The sequence below is a fragment of the Ceratotherium simum genome, chromosome 29 (assembly GCF_057802395.1).
Source record: "Ceratotherium simum simum isolate JZ-2026a chromosome 29, ASM5780239v1, whole genome shotgun sequence".
In the NCBI taxonomy this organism is placed as follows: Eukaryota; Metazoa; Chordata; class Mammalia; order Perissodactyla; family Rhinocerotidae; genus Ceratotherium; species Ceratotherium simum.
Genome location: NC_141928.1, coordinates 7,370,513 through 7,389,918, shown reverse-complemented (window position 1 = coordinate 7,389,918; position 19,406 = coordinate 7,370,513). Strand labels below are relative to the sequence as shown.

Here is a 19,406-nt window from a genome sequence, read left to right as displayed (position 1 = left end):
ATTACAGGCGGTTCAGTTTGGTTGGCGTATCAAGACCTGATGAGCCGCAGCTAGGGGTTTGAAATTAACCCAAAGACCATGAGGAGCAAAAAGGTTTGGAGCTGGGGAGGGGCGTGGTCAGTTTGCAATCTGGAAAGCCACTCTGGCCGCTGCTGCATGGCAAACGATGCGAACGGGGCAGAGACAGCCCCGGGAGGCTACAGGTGTCACCCCAGGCAAGAGGTAATAGGGTCTGATCAGTGGCAGAGAGTGGGAGAGAAGTTGATAGATTCAAGAGTTATCAGGAAGCAGAATCATCAAGACTCGGTGACTGACTTCCACTTCTGGCCAAGATCGGGTAACACAGGCCAGATTTACTATCCCACTTGAAACAATCAAAAAATTCAGAATAAAATACATGAAACCGTGGTTTTCAAGGAAGAACCACCTGAATGGATTAGAGGGAACAGTGTCTGGTGCTCACACAGGGCTAGGAAGAGTGCCTGTTCCACCAGCCAGACTGGAAAACTCATAATTCACAGGGCAGTGGGAGGGTCTTGCCTCAGGTGGGGAATTATTAGCCCTAGATGAGCACTGCTAAAAACCTACCTAACAAATCATAAAGTAAGACCCAAAGGGATCAGTTTGTTCCCAAGTAATTTGCTTCCCAGAACAAAGCTCAAGATTTATAAGAATACAAAAATATCCCCAAATCCCAATGTCTGGTATCCAACAGAAAATTTCTAGGCGTGCAAAGAAACAGGAAAATAGGACCCATAAAGAAAAGAATAATCATGGGCCGGCCCTGTGGCTTGGTGGTTAAGTGCGCGCGCTGCGATGCTGGTGGCCCGGGTTCGGATCCCGGGTGTGCATCGAGGCACCACTTCTCCGTCCATCCTGAGGCCGAGTCCCACATACAGCAACTAGAAGGATGTGCAGCTATGACATACAACTATCTACTGGGGCTTTGGGGGGAAAAAATAAAATAAATAAAATCTTTAAAAAAAAAAAAGAAAAGAATAATCAATGAGTTGAAACCGACACAGATGTTAGAATTAGCAGAAAATGATTCTAGAACAGTTTTTATAACTATTCCACACTTTCAAAATGTTAATTAAAGGGGCCGGCCCCGTGGCTTAGAGGTTAAGTGCGCGCGCTCTGCTACTGGCGGCCGGGGTTGGGATCCCGGGTGTGCACCAACGCACTGCTTCTCCGGCCATGCCGAGGCAGTGTCCCACATACAGCAGCTGGAGGGGTGTGCAGCTGTGACATGCAACTGTCTGCTGGGGTTTTGGGGAGAAAAAGGGAAAGGCAGGAGGAGGATTGGCAATAGATGTTGGCTCGGGGTGGGTCTTCCTCGGCAAGAACAGGAGGATTAGCACGGATGTTAGCTCAGGGCTGATCTTCCTCACACACACACACAAAAAAAACTTTAATTAAAGACATGAAGATATAAAAAAGATCCAAATTGAACTTTCAAGAGTTGAAAATTACAATGTCTGAGATGAAAAGACACTGAATGGGATTCATGATTAGACAATGCAGAAGAAAGAATTAGTGAACTTGAAGGCAGAGCAATAAAAACCATCTAAAATGAAACACAGAGAAAAAAGAACCCCCCACCACCACCACCACCAAAGGGAAAGAGCACCAGTGAGCTGTGGGGTAATTCCAAGCAGCCTCATATAGGGATAATTGGGGTCCCAGAGGAAAAGAGGAAGGGGCACAGAAAAAATATCGGAAGAAATAATGACTAAAACTTTTCCAAACGTAATGAAACCCAGACCCAAGAAGCTCAGTGCACCCCAAGCACAGACCTTGGTGACCAACAGGATGTGGAGGGTGAGGGAGAAGCAGCAGGCAAGGGTGATGTCCCAGCTTCCTGCCGAGGAGACCATGGCTGGGGAACACTCTCTGAGGGCGAGGCCTGGAGGAGGGGCAGGAAGGGCGGGATCGGGGTGGGAAGGACCTGTGTGGGCTGCAGGGACACAGAGAGAGGTGTCCAAGGGCAGCAAACGTGATGGGTCTGGTGTTCTGAAGGTGATGGGCTGGGGATAGGAGGCCAGGAGGCCACGGACGTGGTGGGCACCCCCGGGGAGAGCTGAGGGCCCGGGGCACACCCCAGGACACACCATCAGTTCACCAAGAGGCAAAGCCAGGAGAGCCACACGAGAAGCCCGAGGAGGGACACGCAGAGAAGGAGTATGGTGTCCGGGTGGAGTGGCCGTGACGAGAGACTGGTCTAATGGCGATGCTGTCACTCAGAGGGGAAGTCTGGTGAGGCTGGCTTGGCCCTAGGGCGGGACTGTCTCAGGACATTGTACGGAAAGTGGTGGACCTGAGGACCCCTGGGGAGGGGCAGGACCTAAGGGGACAGAGGGGTCTGGAAGAGGGTGACAAACATAAGGTATTCTCAGGAGAGTGAGGGCTGGATGGGCGGGAGGTGGGGTGGAGGTGGGGATGACTGAATTTCAGACCTCAGAAGTGCGGCTGTGCAAGCAGTGACCAGGTCATGGTGGACCACGGTGCAGGGGCCAAGCCAAGGTCCCTGGGGATAACAGGATGGAGAAAGGGAGAGGCCGGCATGTTGGCCAGGGGGTCCTCGTGGTGGGGACACTCTGGGTGGGGAGAAGAGGACTCTGGGAGGCCCCCAAATCTTCTGAGGATGAAGAGTTGTGCCAGGGGTGAGTAGGTGACCCCAGGGACCGGGGTGCAGGAACCACAAAGGGGTGAGGGAATTGGGCAGGGGTCGGGGAGAGGCCAGCTGTGGAGGATGGAAGGGCATCATGGAGAAAGAGAGAGAGAGCGCGCGCTGGTTTTCTGCACCCTGGGCTCCCTCTCCACCAGCCAGGTGGGCGACGTGAGGAAAGACACGCTTACGCATCTTGCCCGCACGGGCAGCTCCAGCTGGAAGCCAGGGCTGCAGGATGGAGCGACAGTCGAGAGGAGCCAGGGCCCACAGGCTGCCACTGGAGCCCCTGCTCCAAGTGGAGAGCCCGGGCGCAGGTGTGAGAGGCCTGAGCTGGGACGTGGCCGGCCGCGGCAGGCCTCTGTAAGCCCAGAGGCTCGGGAGAGCCTCCCCTGGCCAGGGGCCCAGGGGAGGCCTCAGCCTGCTTGGTGAGGCCACCTGCTGTCTCCTGTCCCTGCCAGCTCTGGAGGTCTGGGGCGAGTGGGGAGGAGGCCATTTCCCTGGATCCCAGCTGGGTAACCGGGCAGCTGGGGGGTGCCAGCCAGCTTCTGCTTCCCGCTTCAGCACCCTCTACCAGGCAAGGAGCAGCCAAGCCCCCCCACCCCACCCCCAGTTTCTCGGTCCTCTGGCGCTCTGCTGAAACTTCGGGAAGCACTCGCCTCCCCACGGCAGTGTGCTGTGCTCCGAAATGAGTGCGGGATTACAGACACCCAGGGCACCCGCGTGTATGCTCAGAATGCGCGTGGAGGCAAAGAGACGCAGGCACGAACGCCAGCAGCCTCAGAAATGTGCACGCACTTGGGAACAGCTATCTCCACCAACGCGCATGTGTGTAGAGAAATTACACACAGGCACATGCATGAAACCACGAAGGTGGGTTCATGCAACATGTGCACCTGCATACACGTGTGCCAGTGTGCACAGACTACGCACCCAGAAGGCAAATATATATCGGACGTACGAGCACACACGGCCATTCCCTGTACATCCAGGCAACTCCATGCATCCACGGAGACGCCCATTCCACGTGCTTATGAGCATTCACAGAGATGAAGTTCACAAACGTGCAGTGAAAACCAAGTACAAACAGATGTACACAGACACACGTGAGATGCGCATAAAACACGCACAAAGATGCACCTATACATAAATGCACACATGCATAAGAACATGCACAGTTAATCACGCATCTATGGTGCTGCTCACACTTATACATACAGACATGCAGATTCAACAATACACACACACACGCACAGTCATGCCCGTGTACATGATGCACAAAAATTTCTACACTTGCACACAAAGATGTATGTGCAAATGTACACGTGTCTTCAGATACACCTGCATCCTTATAAAAGTCTGCCTGTAGGTGCTCACACACATTCCCACAGATACACACTCAGATGCACATTTGCACGCTACACTGAAAGCCCCGTGATGGCAGGGACCATGGTCCCCTGGTTCACGCTGCGTCCCTGATGTCCAGGTCAAGCCTGGTGCACAGGGGTTTGCTGAGTGGAAGATCAGGGAACAGCCTGTGCCAAGGCTCAGAGGCAGGAGGGCAACAGACAGTCTGGGGAGTGGCCGGGAGTCCTAAGTGCCTGAGTGAGGACTGGATGGGCCTGGGTGGCCAAGGCCTTGAGTGTCCTGCTGGGGAGGGGGACATTCAGGGCTGGGTTACTCCTTGACTTCATCTCCCTCCCACCCTCCTCTTCTCCCCACCTTCCCCACTCACACACCTCTGCTCACCCTCACAGTACTGATGGCAGGTGGAATGTCAGATATCGGCAGAGGAGTGAAAGGTGGGGCAGGATGGAGATGGGGGCGGGGGGCACAGAAAACACATGGCCTTGCAGCCAGGGAGGCAGGTCCGGTTTCAAATCTTGGCTCTATCTTGGTGCTGGGGACCCTGGGTCGCTGACTTTCTCTGTGCCTGTTTTCTTACCTGGCCGGCGGGAAGACCACACGGTTTCCATGCATAGGTGCCATTGTGTTTCCTCCCTCGGCAGCCCCTTCTGCATGAGCAAATCTATGGTCCCAGGAATCCCGGGAAGGCAAGGTGGGCTCTTCAGGCCTGGGGGAGCTAGTGGCAGGACTCTCTCCAGCATGCACAAGCCTGCGCTCCCTCTGGACCCCTGGCAGGTCATACAATGAGGACTTGATTCTCCTGGGGCCTCACTGGTGTCTTCTGCCAAATGGGATGCTCACTCCCACCTCACAGGCTGTTGTGGTGAGCCACTAGAAACTGGGAGGACAGAGCCAGTGGGACTGTTTATTGAAGGGTAACACATACACAGAAGTATGTCCTAGGTATTCGGCTGTAAGAATTTTTTTTCTTTTGGGACGAAGATTAGCCCTAGCTAACATATGTTGCCAACCCTTCTCTTTTTGGTGAGGAAGATTGCCCCTGAGATAACACCCATGCCAACTTCCTTTACTTTATATGCGGGTGCAGGGGCAGCCGAGTGGCTACCACAGCATGGCTTGATAAGCAGTGCACAGGTCCACGCCCAGGATCTGAACCTGTGAATCCCGGGCCGCCAAAGTGGAGTGTGTGAACTTAACCACTACACCACCAGGCCGGCCCCATCAGCTGTTAAGAATTTTTACAAAGTGAACCCACCTGTATAACTAACCAGCATCGAGATCAAGAACTAGAACACGTTCCACTCCCCAGAAGCCGGGGGCGGGGACCGTCAGTTTCTACAGAACGTAAAGGGGCCCCAGTCCCCATGGGCCAGCCTGTCCCTCTGTAGCTTTCTGCTTTCCCTTGCAGCCAGCAAGGGGACACTTCGTCTCCTCAGCTCAGAACCCCTCGGCCCTAGGCCACCCCACCCTCACCTCCTCACACTGGCCAGGTCCCTGCAGCCCACAGACAGAAGAGGAGGCAGGCCAGCTTGCAGCCCCCGGGCCCCGCCTCTCCTCAGCATCAGGCCCGGGCTCCTGTGGCCGGCAGAGGAGCCCCCTCCCTGCTCAGGGAGACCTTGTTCTGCACCTTGAGCACCACCTCTGGAGCCCCATTTGGGGAGCCAGGACAGCTGGGGAGGGGGAGCACAGAGACGCCGAATTTCTATGCGGCCCTGCCCCTTTGATTGAGCCACCTGTTGACAAGGCCCAAGGTCCTACGGCTTTTTTTTTTTCTCCCCCAAAGCCCCAGCAGATAGTTGTATGTCATAGTTGCACATCCTTCTAGTTGCTGTATGTGGGACGCGGCCTCAGCATGGCCGGAGAAGCGGTGTGACGGTGCGCGCCCAAGATCCGAACCCCGGTCGCCAGCAGCAGAGCACACGCACTTAACCACTAAGCCACGGGGCCAGCCCGGTCCTATGGCTTTAAGGGAACACTCGAACCTGGGGCTGACCCACTCAAATCCCACAGCCCCTATAACAGTCGGGATCTTCCTCTCCATTTTACAGATAAGGAAACTGAGGCTCCTAGAGGCCAAGAGCAGAGCCGGGACTTCAGGGCAGGATTTCCGCACGCCAGGCTTCCAGCTTTGGGCAGAACTCGACCCTGCCATTCTCCTGCCCAAAGACCTTCGTGCTCCCCTTCACCGGGACTAACCTCCTCCACATCCCAGGCCCTCCCTGCCTGCCCCTGCCTGCCTCCCCTCCTCTCCCGCCCTCCAGCACAGTGGCCTTTCCCAGTTTCTCCCAGTTTCCCTAGTACTGGAGTAGAGAGGCCTTCCCCTCTCTCCCCCACCGCAGAGCTGTTTTGACCATCTCCCCAGCCCAGGCTCTGCGATATGTGAGCCCCCCCACTGAGAAGACCCCCTCCCTCACCCCTCTGAGAGCCGGGTTCTGGAGTCGTGGGGCCACTCGCTTGCTGTGTGGCTGTGGACAAGGCGTGTCCCCTCTCTGAGCTTAGTTTACTCATCCATAAGGTGGGGATAGGACACATCTCCTAGAGTCTCTGGGAAGAATCCGTGGTATAAACGCGAAATAACCCCCCAACACGCTTCCAGACAGCAGCGAGCACAGGCATCCCTCTCATTTCATCCTCGTAGAATCAACAACTACCCCGGTTTACAGATGAGGAAACTGAGGCTCAGCGAGGTCATGCACGTCCCCAGGCGGCGGGGCTCCAAGCGCGGGCCTACTGGGGCGGGGCCGGCCCCACCCCTGCACCCGCCGTCCTCTCTCGGCGGGAGCCACCCAGCCCCGCCGCCCGCGTTTGTCCGTCCTCCCGGCCAGCTCGCGGGCTCCCCCGGGGCAGGGCCCGCACATGCGGGGCGCGCGGTGCCAGGCCCGCGGGCGGGGGGCGGGGGTAGGGGCGCCCGTCCGCGCCCTGTCGGCCGTGGGTCGATACCTCGGCGGGATGAATGGAGAGGAGCGAGCAGAGCGGCGGGGAGGGCGCGGGGACGGGAGCGGAGGGGGAGGGCGGGGGAGGGATGGGGACGGCGGGGGAGGGCCCGCCCCCGCCTCTCCCCGCCGCCCCCGCCTCTCCCCGCCGCCCCCCTCCCCGCCCGGCGGGGCCCGGCCGGGTCTGCAGCCGTCAGCGCCGAGCGCGGCCCCGCGGCCCCGCCGAGGGATCGATAACTAATTTCACCGCAGCAGCCGCCCCAGTTTTTTCCCGATAATTGTGCGCCGGCAGCTGCGAGCGAGGCCCCCAGCCCGGCGCGCGGCCCCCGCCCGCGCCCGATCAATTGACACCGCCACCGGGCGGCAGGAAAACTCATTTTTCTCCGGCTCCCCGGCTCCCGGTGGGCGCGGGCTGAGCTCCGCCTCCGGCCGGGGCTGGGCCGAGGAGGGCGGGGGTCAGGGAGGGGCCGGTTCCCGGGCGCGCTCGGGTTTGGGAAGCAGGCTTCCAGGAAATCCGAGGAAGCCGGGGTGCCTCAGTTTCTCCATTCCACAAGTAGGGCCGCGGCCGACGGCCTCGCAGCTGGACTGACGCCGCCCCGGTCGGCCTGGCCCGCTCGGGCCAGCGATGCACCGCCCCTGACTGCTGGGAGGAAGAGCTAAGAGCGCAGGCGCTGCGGACTGGACGTGTGGGTTCGAATCCAGTGCCCACCACATACCCCTGCATGACCTTGGACTTGTTCTTCTCTTGGGCTCTTCCTCTCCGAGCCTCAGTTTCCCCATCTTCCCAAACGAGCCTGGCAGAGTCTTGGGCATGCAGAGCTGCGATCAGAGGCAGTGAGGTGCTGCACGAGTAGGTGGTCATACATGGCGGCTGTCATTAGAGAGCGGAGGAAATCTTTCTCCATGAGTTGCTCACTGCACACCTACTGTGTGCCAGGCACTGTTCTGGGGAGAGAGCAGCGAGCTCAGCAGACAAAAAGCCCTGTCCTTTCAGAACTGACATTCTAAGGAGGGGTGGACAAGAGACATAACACGTAAGTGAAGTGAATAAGAGAAGATGAGAAACGCCACGGAGAAAAACAAGGCAGAGCAAGCGGGGCAGGGTGTGAGGAGGTGGGGGTGCAAGGGCAGGGCTGCCCCCCAGGATTGCCTGGGCAGGGCTTTGTCGGGAGGGGCCCCTTTGCAAAGCTCTGAGCTGCCGGCTCCCAACCCGCTGGCTGCTCAAGGTCTCAGGAAGCTGCAGACTTGGCATTCTCCCAGGAGAGTGGGCAAGAGGAGGGAGAGTGGGAGGAGGGAGGAGGCGAGATGTGGGGCCAGAGAGAGAGGCCATAGTGGGGGCTACAGGGGGTCCAGAGAGAAAGCGGGGTGGTCCGGACGGAGGGAGAAGGGAGGACGGAGCTCCGATGGCCAAGAGTCCTGGAGGGTCAAGGTCAGAAGGGACTCGGGTAGCTGGCCTGCCCCAGCTGGGCCACTGAGGCTCAGAGAGGGGCGGGGGCCTTCCCAAGGCCACAGCACACGTGGGGGACAGACGTGGGCTCCTGGGTCCTGCCTCCAGACCCTCGAGAAGGGTGAGAGGGGCCAGAGAGGAAGGGCGGAGAGGAGAGAACCATGGAGGGGAGGGAGTGGTGTGGGGGGCAGCCCACGGCTGGGGCAGGGGGGCTGGGGAGCCCTGCTCTGCCTCTCAGGGGCCAGCGGGAGCATCCTTGGAGCTACGTGGGTTGTGCTGGGACATCTTCGGGGGGACTCCAAATGACTCAGGGAACCCAATCTGCGGACCAGACTCCCCCACCTTCCCCCCCAGGTACCAAAATCTGAGAGGGGTCCTAAGCCTTCCCCATGCAGTGGGTGAGCCAGGCAGGGGAGGGGCCCAAGGCTGCTGGGGAGGTGGGGTATTCTAGGGCTGAGCAAACTTCAGGACTCTCCCCCCGCCTCAGTTTCCTCGTCTCGAAAATGGAGCTGGTGGTGAGGTTCTGAGGCTCTGTGGATCTTTCTTCCCTCCCAATTCCTGGCACAGCCAGCCCCATCACGGGGTTGAGAGCGGTGACTCGGCGGAAATGGAGGATCGAGCAGCTAGCAACCAAAGGAGGTTAGCAAAGGAGGGGAGGATGGGGCGGGGCAGCTGGGAGCCAGAACAACACAGAACGAGGCCTCACCCACCTGTGTGTCGGTTTGTCCATCCCTCCACCCACCCAGACAGTCATTCAGTCATTCAGCAAATGTTTAGTAAGCACCTACGAGGTGCGAGGCTCATGGAGGGGAGCGCGCATAATATCCCCCCTCTCCCGCCCTCGCCCTTTCCCCACGACCCCCACATTTTCTCAGGATTGGGAGTCTAGACAGGACGCAGGCCCTCTGGATGGCCTCTTGGTGCCTTGGCTGGACTAACAACAACCGAGTTGAGGGCCTGGCTCCTGGGGTCTCCTCAGTTCCCCAGTCCCCCACGAGGCAAGACAAAGGAACAGAGACCCGGGAACCACAGCTAGGAGGCTATGTCTGACCCAGAGCACTGCCCACTGTCCTGAGCCCAAGGGGAAGGATCAGGAAGGACCCTAGCATCCTGGGCAGAAACCAGGCCATGGATGGGGCTCAGAGTCCCCGTGTCCGGCCCCTCAATTGGTAGCTTTGGCTGCCATTATCTCAGAAAGGGCCCTGTGGGTTAGCCTGGCAGCTGCCGCTTTACCCACCCCCAGGGGGCCACCCAGTTGCCCCTGGGGGCCATCTAGGGTGACTTCAGCCCCCACGCTATTCCCTGAGCCCACCCAGGCAGAGATCGAGTCTCCCTTTTTAAAGAGACTCAGTCAGTCAAAGAGGCTCAGTCAGTCAGCTGTGACAGGCAGGCAGGACAGCCTCCCTCTGGTTAAGGGCACAGGATTTGTAAGGCCCGGGTCCCCAGCCCAGCTGTGGCCCACTAGCACTGTGCTGTTGTGCAAGCTGCCTCCTTCCCTGAACCTCCCCCATCTGGAAGATGGGCATACGGCAGTCCAGGAGGAGCCCACCAGGCCAGACACTGTGCTGAACCCACCCAGTGAGCCCTGAGAGGAGGCAGAGTGACCCCTCTTACACACCCCTCAGTCTTCCAGACCCTGCCATGTATTCCAACCACAGTGACAGTTCTGGACCACCTGACAGAACGCCACGGCGCTATGACACCTACAGCATTACAGAATGCTCCACCTGGAGACATGGGATCCCATCCACCTGGGCTTCAGACCAAGGGACACACTTTATGGCAAGGGAGGAGCCGGGTGGGCGCACCAGCACGGTATCTGCGGGTCTCACCCTGGAACAATGGGTCTGATGGAACGTTGGGGCGGCCACCCCGTGTGACACCCTGTGCACGGAACCCACAGCCGGTCGATGGTGCTCTGTCCCCAGTAGCTGGGACGCACGGTCCAGGAACAGGTGTGGAAATAGGATTGCCCTCTCTCCATCCTCACTCAGGGATTTGTACTTCTCGTCCCTGCAACCTTAGACTTTGTCAGGTAAGAGGTCCTGGTGACCTGGGACGGGGGGAGGGGGGACGGAAGCAGGGAAGTGGAGGGAGGGCTCCACCGGGCACAGTATGGGTCCCACTCGACTCAAAGCTGTGACTGCCCTCTGACCACGCTGGGCTCCTTGTGCCAAGGGCCAGCAGGCAGAGAAGGGGTCGCTGTTCAGGAGTGGGTAGATCATCCCAGGCGGGGCTGCAGGGGCTAGAGCCCCCTCAGTAACCGTCCTGCGTGAAGTCTTTGCAGGAACTGCAGGTGGCAGGCTCCTTGAAGGGGACCGTAATGGGCTGCACCCAGCGGAGGGCAGGGGCGCAGCTGAGCGGGGCAAGGGGCCGACTGTACCAAACACTTCTCGTGTGCTGCTTCAACCCTCTTGGCTTTGCCTCTCAACCCGGGTGAACAGCCCCGAAGGCTCGATTGCAACACCCTACAGGCCAACCCTTGATCCAGGGGAGATGGAGCCACGGGATAAATGCCATCCCTTTCCCCCAACTGGGCAGATAGCCCTGAGATGCATTTCACAAGGAACGTCAGACAATCCTGGGGACTGGGCACCCAGCCCTCCATCATGGTGGACTCACTAATGCGTGTTTGTGTCGGCTCTCTTTCCTCTATTGTTTCACTCTCCCCCCTCCCTCATCCCTCACTCCCGCCCCTGGGAATATTCTCCCAAACAAACAACCCACACATCAGCCTTTATTTTAGTCTGCTTTCAAGGAACGGAGACCAAAACAGGTCTTGTGGGCTGAATTGTGTCCTCCCCAAATTTGTAGGTTGAAGTCCTAACCCCCAGACCTCAGAAGGGGACTGTATTTGGAGATAGGGTCTTTAAAGAGGTGATTAAGTTAAAATGAGGTCATCAGGGTGGGCCCTAATCCAGTGTGACTGGTGTCCTTATAGGAGGAGGAAATTAGGACACAGACACATATGGAGGGAGGACCATGTGAAGACGCAGCGGGAAGACGGCCATCTACACGCCAAGGAGAGAGGCCTCAGGAGAAACCAACACAGCTGACACCTTGGTCTTAGACTTCCAGCCTCCAGAACTGGGAGAGAATAAATGTCTGTTGTTCAAGCCCCCGGGTCTGTGGTCCTTCGCTATGGTAGCCCCGGGCAACTCGTACGCAGGTATATTCTACTGTCATCCCCATTTTACAACCAAACAAACTGAGGCCTCGAGAGGCAAAAGACCCGGGTCACACAGCCAATAAGTGGCAGAGCCCAGATTCAAACGAGGCTCTCTGGTCGGCAGAGTGCAGGCCCTTGACGTTAGGAATGCCAGGAACTGAGCGAGTCTCCAGATCCACATCCCCCAGCTCCTCTCCCAGGTTTGGGAAGCCCCCTCCATACAGGCCCCCCCTCCTTCACACGCTTTGATTGTGGTCGGCCTTGTGAGGCCGCCTCCTGCCTCTGGGCCTCTGGCTTCGCTGTCGCTGTCGCTGCAGTGCTCAGCTTTTCCAGCTCATTCCCTCCCCCCTCCTCTGAAATCTCTCCTCTCGCCAGCTTTACACACACACTCACACACACACACTCAGCCTCAACCCCTTTTGGCAGGCTCTGAGGCTCTCTTCACCGCCTTCTCTAATGCCCACTGCAGACCAGCTGCAGAGTGGCTTTGAGGCACCCTGTGAAGACCATGCCCCTGGGCCCCTGTTGCCCAGGTGAGTGCCCTCCTGCCCGAGCAGGAGCTGAGCCCCGTGCCAGGAGCTGTGCACAGATGGTCTCACTGACTCCCATCTCTCGCAGCAGGGACTAGTATTGTCTCCATTTTCTATATGAGGAACCGAGGCCCAGAGAGGGGCAGGGCTGTGCCTAAGGATGCACAGCAATGAGTTGTGGCGCTGGGATTCTTCCCGGGTCACAGGACCTGGCTCTCTCCAGCAGGGGCCAAACTCAGAGAGCAGGCTGTAATGTGGGGTGGAGGACAGAGACTGGGCATGCGCACCCAGAGGTCATCCCCCTCCCACCACTGCCCTGACCCTCTCCCCGTGGGTGCTCCGTTCCCCAAAGGGCAATCGTGAACCTCCACCCAACCCACGCTCATTGCTGTTTGGCCACCTGACCCTCGGGTAAGAGGGTGCTCTGCAGAGAGTCTCAAAGACTCCCCTCCAGGAGGAGGGATCCTGGCCATGGCCAGTCTTTATTGAGCACTTCGTATGTGCCAGGATCCTTGCTGCGCTGGAGCTGAGCCAGGCCTGACCTCCAGAGCGCATGGTCTAGTGCAGGAAACACACCCACTTATCCCACAAGCGGCTGTAACTTTCTGACCGTGACAGACCCACAGAAGGAGAGGCATGGGGCTGAGGCTGGGGTGATTTGACCCAGTCTAAGGAGAGGTAAGGGAAGGCTTCCCAGAAGGAGTGGCCTAGAGCCGAGATCTGGAGAATGAGTAGGAGTTACTCAGCTGAAGAGGGAGGGAACAGCATTGCAGCTTGAGGGAACAGCATGTGCCAAGGGCCTAGACAGGGAGGGACACATGGAGGAGAAGAGGCAGAGAGAAGTCCTGTGCAGTGGAGCTGGTGGAGGCTTCAGGACGAGGCTGCAGAGGCTCCCAGGGGCTGGGCCGTGCAGGGCCCTGTGAGCCACATTACAGACTCTTGTCTTTATCAGGCAGAGATTTCTGTTTTGGAGACCCGTGCACCAGCCCTATGTGATGGAGAATCGGGTCAAAGCACAAAGCAGGCAACAAAGCAAGAGGCTGGCTTGTGTCCAGGTGAGAGGACTTGTGAATGCGTCAGCTGGCACGAATATTCCAAAAAAATAAGACCCAAGACTCAGCACGGCAGCAACAATAACATCCAGTCCAGATGTCAAAGCGGGAGGGACCTCAGGGCTTCCTAGTTTGTGGACACACAGTTTTACACGTGGGGAAACTGAGGCCCAGAGAGAGGAAGAACTTTACCCCCAAATGGCTCTGCTGGTTCATTCATTCGACAAACATTTTTTGAGCAGCTGCTAGGTGCCAGGCTCTGGGCTGGAGGCTGGGGATAGAGAAATGAGCCAGGCACATCTGTCCCTGTACCAGGGGTGTGCTGGGGCCAAACCTGTGTGTGCTGAATGCAGGAAGGCGACAGGGAGACAGGGAGGAAGGGAGGGAGGGAGAGGGGAAACGATCGTGATGATAACAAAATTATACTTACTGAGCATTTTCTATGGTAGACCTCGTCTCAAGCCTTCTGTAAACATTATCATTAATTGCTACCCGCTGCAAGGAAGCGCTATCATGCCATTTTACAGATGACAGGATTAAGGGTCAGAGAGGGGGAGTGACCTGCTCCACCCAGGCATGAGTGAGGGACAGGGCCGGCCCTTGCCCCCACCCCTTGCCCTCCTCCTGGACTGACCAGGTCCTCCCCAGGGCCCAGGCTGGAGCTCAGGGAATGGGGCAGGGGGGCGGGGCTAGAGTGCAGCTGGCCTGGGGTCCCCTCGTGACACTAGGAGGTCCCTGCCCCTTCCCCCACTCAGGGGAGGGGCCCAGGCTGGGCGGTGGAGGTCACAGGGAGGTCAGGGAGGAAGGAAGGAGCAGAATGTGTCAGCACTGAAGGCTGCGTGCGGGCTGCAGGCATCCGCCTTCCCTCTCTCCCCACCCCACCCTCCCCCTCCAACAACAGGCAACTGCAGTAAGTCCACTGTCTGCGCAAGGCAGAGGGGACCGTGGTGGTGGGGGGGGAGGGCAATGGCCTCCCCCTGCTCCAGCCCCCTCCTTGGCCACATCACTGACCCCCCAGCTCTAACTGCAGGAGCACACGTCTGCACACCCGTCCTGCATTGAGCAAGCACACACGTGCATGTGTGTAATGCAGCCTCCTTGCATGCAGCAAGACATGTGCATTCATTCATTTGTTCATTCATTCAACAAAGCGTTCTGAGCATCTGCTCCGGGCTAGACCCCGTGCTGGGCGACAGGGGAGAACGAGGCATCCTGGGTTCCTGCTCTCGGGGGCACAGGGCCTCAGAGGGAAGAAGGACACTCATGAGCGATTATTGTACAATGTGGTTAGTGCTGAACCAGGGGAGCACATGGGAGGGAGGTGCCATAGGGTCAAAGGGGAGGGGCAATCACCCCAGTGGGAGTGGCAGTCAGGGAAGTCTACCTGGAGGAGGCCATATCTTTCCAAGACCCAAAGACTGAGGAGGAGCCAGTTGGTGAGGAGGAGAAGGGAAAAGTATTCCAGACAGAGAGAATAGCATATTATTTCTTTTCTTTCTGGAACATCAGAGCTGGCTAAGACCTGGGAGAAGAGCTGGTGCGACCCCTCCGTGTCAGTTTCCTGTTGCTGCTGTAACAAAACTCACACATTTAGTGACTTAAACAACACAAATTTATTCTCTTACAGTTTAGAGGCCAGAAATCCCAACGTCAAGGCGTAGGCAGGGCTGCGTTCCTTCTGTGGGTCTAGGGGAGAATCCATTTCCTAGCTTTCTCTAGCTTCCAGAGGCTGCCCACATTCCTTGGCTTGCGGCCCCGTCCTCCTCCTTCAAAACCAGCAGCATGGTACCTTCCAATCTCTCTGACTCTGACCTTCCCGGCTCTCCCTTACGATTACAATGTGCCCACCCCCCCAGGCTGACTGTAAACCCCCTCCCCCAACCACCAGTCACCGCCCAGGATAGGGATGCGGCCCATCACTGATGCCCAGAAGTCAGGGAGACCCGGTCCAGGCCTCCTGAGAAGGTGTCAAGATGCTCCTGAGGTCTCGGGCTCTCTGGGCCCAGACCTGGGTACCGCCCCCCGCCCCTTGCACAGGTAAGAGCAGCCTAGGAAAGAGTTGAAGCTTGGGCTGGTGGGATCCCTAAATCCTGCATGGATTCCCTTAGGCCTGATTGGTACGTCCTGCTTTTGGGGAACGGTGCCAGGAGCCAATTAACTGGGCCCCACCAGGCTCTGGACCTCTCTCCTGGGGTGTGAAGCGGAGGGGACTCCGGGACCTGGGACCAAGGACATTTCCAGGGAGCCTGGAGCAGGGAACCCCTGCTCTCCCATGTACCTGCTGGGCCACCCCTGGGGGTCTCACACCCTCTCTGAGCCCCAGGGGCCCCCTGGAAGATGGAGATAATCATGGAGCCTCCTCCTGGGTCGTGTGGGGATTGGGTGCACGTGGTTGGGCGCACTCGGCGTATTAAGAACGGTTTAGGATGCCGGGGACAAATAGCCAGACATGGCCTTCATGGGCCCTTCACTCTGCCGTGGAAGCAGCAACGTCTCCGCCTGGACCCTGGACAGAAGGGGATAAAAAGTGGTTCCGCTGCGCTCCCGCAGCTCCGCTGACCTCTGACCTGAGCAAGAAGCAGATCTTCGCGGTGAGGAGACACCGCGCGGCGGAGGCTGGCTGTGCCCGCAGCAGAACCAGTCGGGAGCTGACTGACACTCTCTCTCTCCCCGCTGGATCCGGCTCGGGCTGAAACACCCATTTTCTGCGCTCTCTCCCACCTCCCTCTTCCATCAGGGACCCCGGCGCCCAGGACCCCAGGCTGGGGAAACCGGTCAGCAAGCTGGCTGCTCCCCCTCCCTCCATTTCCACTTGTCATTGGTCACAGAGGCCGGAGCCCAGGACTCCGCCCCCTTAGCTACTGGCCCCGCCCCGCCCCGCCCCCAACCTGCCTTCTTTTCTTCCCAGAACTCCGTGCTTGGTGGGTGTCATGTCTGTACCCCAATTACTGGGGCAGAGTGGACGTCCTTAACCTGGGGTACGGCACGGAGAGAATTCAGGGCATTCATGAACTTGGGGAAAAAGTGACATCTTCATTTCACCACCTTCTAACTACGGTTGAGCATTTCCTTCAGTGCTGCACACGCCCCGCCCACCCCGTCGTCAGCAGGACCGCGGCTCCGTCCCTGGTAGAAATCACTGGTGTCTTAAGATCGCAGCGAAGCTGATGCGGATTTCTCAAAATCTCGCTCATCACTCCCTCGTTTTAGAGCCGCTGCTAGATCTTGTTAATGCCTAATAAAGAAGCATATTTATTATTTCATCACAAATGTGGTTTTAAGAAATATCTTTGATAGCTGTATTTCAAATGAATTGGCTTCTGGTGTAATCCTATGTATTTGTTATGCATTTACAAACAAAACAGGGTATGAAGACGCCACGGTGGTCCCTGGCACAGAAAAAGTCACGACCCCCCCACTGCAGGGAAAGGGATTGGGACCTTGGATACGTGGCAGAAAAGCAGGGCCCGGGGCGCAGCTGGGAAGCCTGCGGGGAATCCGGCAGGGGCCTGGCAGGCGGGTGACTGGTGTCCAAGCGGGGCTGGGTGGAGAGAGGAGGGTACCCTCTGGCTGTCTGGGCCTCCCTCCCTGATGGATGGTGCCACAAGGCTGGAGACTGGGCCTCTCTGGGGTCCCCATGGCCTCCTCTCTCTACACCAGACCCAGATGGACTGAGTAGGATAATGTCCCCAAGAAGAGCTCCTTGGCAGAGACACTGTAGGAGGAGGTAGTCACCACCCAAGGGAGAGCGCTAAAGGAACGCTGGCCAGGCTCCCGCAGGGCCAGGCAAGAGCCTACACACCCCAGGTTCTCCTGCTGGCCCCCAGGACCAGGACACTCCAGCAGCCGGAAGCTAGGGCAGGGCCACCCCCAGGCTCCGCACTGCCCCGGGAAGGTCTTCTTTTCACACTGATTCAGTCCCAGAGGCTGCCTCCATGTCCCCCTGCCCCCTGGTTCTCTGGAACCCTCCAGCACAGCTGTCCCTTCCCCTCCTTCCCTCCCTCCTGGCCCCATCCAGGAGCTGGCCTCCCTGAGTCTCCTTACATCAGGCCAGGCTCAGTCCTGGAGGCCACAGCCCAGGGCCTGGGCCAGCCCAATGGGCAGGGGGAGGAAGCCACACAGAGGGGCGCCCGGTCCACTTATGGGGCACCTGGGACAAGAGCAAATTCAGTCGGGTCAGTCATTCATTCTACAGCAATGCAGCGGGCACTGCAGAGAAGCAGAGACGCATCAGCTCTGGAGCCAATGGCCCGAGGTTCAAATCCAGCCCTGCTCCTTCCTAGCTGGGTGGCCTTGGGCAGGTGATTTGACCAATACTGTCCCTCGGTCCCCTACCCTGAGGATTATCGTGAGGATTAAACGAATGACTACAGAGTATAATAAATAGTAAATACAGGTCAGCTCTTATTTTTATTACTGTTGTTATGAGCCAGGAGGTGGAGACTGTGACACAGGCTGCTGGTGGCTTCTCTCCACTTCCATGAGAATAGCACCCCCAATCCTTAGCTGGGCACATGGCTGCCTGGCCTACAGACTATATTTCCCAGCTTCCCTTGCAGCTAGATGTGGCCACGTGACCAGGTTCTGCCCAATGGGATGCTGGCAGAAGTGGTTTGGATCACTTCCTGGGAGTTTCCTTAAAGGACAGGGGGAAACTTTCTCCCTTTTTCTCCTCTCTGCTGACCAGAATGTGAGCACTGAGACTGGAGGGCTGGAGCAGCCGTCAGGCACTGTGAGGCTGACACCGCATGTTGAGGATGGCAGAGCAACGAGATGGCAGGAGCCCAGGTCCCTGACGGGCACAGAGCCCCATGCCAGCCCTGACTCCCGTATTCACTTCAGCAAGAAACAAACCCTTTTCTTGTTTAAACCCCTGTAATTTGAAGTCTGCCCTGTCTGAAGCACAACCAGATCCTTTTAACACAGGGACATTGCTGCGAGCAGGACACACAGTCCCTGCCTTCCGGAACCTGGGTCTAGTTGGGGAGAGTTGATAACCACGTAAATAAACGAGGAAATGATTGCAGTTGTGAAAAGAGCTATGCAGGAGACGAAAGGAGGGATGGAGAACGTGACGGGGACTGGACGAGGCACTGACCAACTTGGGGAGGACAGTCCACTGCAGGGCCACCCAGAGGAGGGGACAAGTGAGCTGAGATCTGACAGGTGGGAGGAGCGTCTCTGTGAGGGACCCCGCCCTGCCAGCAGCACAGGGGGAGGGGCCCAGCCCTCCGGGCTCCCACCCAGGGAGCCCAGGTGGAGCTAGGTGGTCCTGGGCCCCCAGCCGGGCCCCGCCCCTTCTCAGCTGTGGCACCTGGGCAAGCTGTTTCTCCCTGAGGCACAGTGCTCAGCAAGTCCCTGACACAGAGTGGGCGCTCAATGAAAGGGCGCTGTTTTAGAAGATCTGTCTAAAGATCTTGAAATCACAGAGGGCACAGAGCCTGGGGGGATCTGGGACTGGGTCCTGGGGGAGGTAGGAGCTTGACCAAGGTGGTGGGAAGAAAGGGTATTCTAGGAGAGTGGCTCACAGGCTCTTTCTACTCGCCATCCCCTTTGGGGCCAGCCCCACCCATCACACCTCCTCAGAGCCTAGCCTGGTGTCTCCCTTCCAGCCTCTGGCCAGTCCATTCCAGGTGGGGTCTGAAATCCAGGCTGGGGTTTTCCTCTAACCCCAACGTCATCCCTCCTGCTTCTCTGGGTCCCACTCACTGAGTTCCCTCCACTGGGGAGTGGGGACACCCCAGGCCGGATTCTGGGGTGTTCTCAGGTCTTGCCAGGCCCTGCTCAACCAGGGCCCTGCCCAGACCCCTTGGTGCCCCCAGCCTCTGCTCTTCCCTCCTCTAGCAAGTCGTTCCTTGCTCTCCCACTCACACAAGCCAGCCCACTCCTCTGCCTCCGCACTCTTTCCCTCCCACCACTCACTTTCCTCCACCCGGGCCTTTGCTTTCAATTCATCCATGCCGCTTCCTCCAGGAAGTCTTCCCTGATGTCTGTGGCTGGGTTAGAGCCTTTTCTCAGAGCTGCCTGGAGTTCCACCATTATAGCCCCTATTTATGGGTCTATTAGGTTTGTCTCTGTTTCCCCCACTAAATGATGACTCTATCCCGTCCAGAGTATCTGCACACTCAGCACAGTGTTGGCACATAATTGGTGCTCAGTAAACATTTGTTAAAGGAAAGAAAGAGGAGAATTAGGGGCCAGCCCCGTGGCGTAGTGGTTAAGTTTGCACGCTCTGCTTC

General features: G+C 58.1%; 1 long non-coding RNA gene across 2 annotated transcripts; it reads left to right on the top strand.

Moving 5' to 3' along the window:
* The first annotated feature begins 7,285 nt into the window (after nt 1-7,285).
* Nucleotides 7,286-11,575, top strand: LOC147913184 (uncharacterized). 2 transcript variants are annotated; one of them, XR_015549015.1, is made up of 4 exons: nt 7,286-8,003; nt 8,904-9,055; nt 10,345-10,451; nt 11,358-11,575. It is a non-coding gene; the product is annotated as an uncharacterized LOC147913184 (long non-coding RNA). The 2 variants fall into 2 exon arrangements; XR_015549014.1 differs by having other exon boundaries at nt 10,075-10,451.
* The last annotated feature ends 7,831 nt before the right edge of the window (nt 11,576-19,406 follow it).